Source organism: Mandrillus leucophaeus, unplaced genomic scaffold, assembly GCF_000951045.1.
Source record: "Mandrillus leucophaeus isolate KB7577 unplaced genomic scaffold, Mleu.le_1.0 Scaffold290, whole genome shotgun sequence".
NCBI classification, from domain to species: domain Eukaryota; kingdom Metazoa; phylum Chordata; class Mammalia; order Primates; family Cercopithecidae; genus Mandrillus; species Mandrillus leucophaeus.
Genome location: NW_012103032.1, coordinates 412,983 through 414,077, shown reverse-complemented (window position 1 = coordinate 414,077; position 1,095 = coordinate 412,983).

Below are 1,095 nucleotides of genomic sequence, written 5' to 3'. Positions count from 1 at the left end.
TTTTTTTTTTTTTTTTGGTCCTTCTTATCACAGTTTATTTTCTTTTATGTTTTTATGCTTAGCTTTTTTCGTGAGGGCTTAGCTTTTATATTTGCTTTTTCTAACTTTTTAAAAATAATCATCTTTAAAACATAGCTGTTCTGAGCTAGTTATAGGTTCCATGATGGTCCTGTTTATGCAGTAGATATTGATGAACATCTCTCCAGTACCAGAAATGTTCTGTTAGGAATATTCTTAGGTAGAATGGCCCACCTGGATGAAGGAGGTAAGATTTGTACTCCTAAGACAGTAGGGGACTAGGGTGTTCATCTCAAGGTAGCCTCACGTGATGACTGGGTGGCATTTTGGGATTTGAGTGATCCTGCAAATGAACAGTCCCTAAACATATCCCCTTCCCCCAGATGCCTTAAATTCCACTATTGGTGTTATGTTCCTTTGAATAAAAAACCTTAGAGAAAGTGGGTGCCTTTTCTCCCAGACAGAAGTCTGGGCAGAGAAAGCCCCTTGAGGTTCCTGTTGCCTCTATCATATGAAGCAATTGGACTCGTTCACTATTTGTCAAACCTCTGACAACATAATCTTTATGGTTCTACATAAAATCTAAAGGCAGAGCACTAAAATATAAAACAGGTAAAAGTGTTTTTAAGTATAATTTTAAAATTTTTTCATTAAAAACAATATGATATGTATATAGTAATACACTTAAACAATGCAAAAGGCTTATGTGGAAAAGTGAGTCACTTGCTCCTTCAATTTCTCTCCCCATAAGCATATCCTTACAGGAAAATCTCAAGCATATATAAGCACACACATGTGCACACATGTGTATATACAGAGATATCTCTGCTTTGTTGTTTGTTTTGCTTAGCTTACATTTTAGTTATTGTTTTTGTCGTTCTACCCCATTCATCTTAACAGCTACATGGCCTCCATTGTGTATGGATGTGCAAATAAAGACAAGGTGATTTGGACATCCCTCAATGCAGGCTACTGCCTAAAAGCAGAAGTTTTCCCTCCCAATCCAGATATTTCCTTTTTACCACCTACCAGTGGGAGCAAAATCTGTTTTAAAATGCAGCCAATAAGGAGAATCCT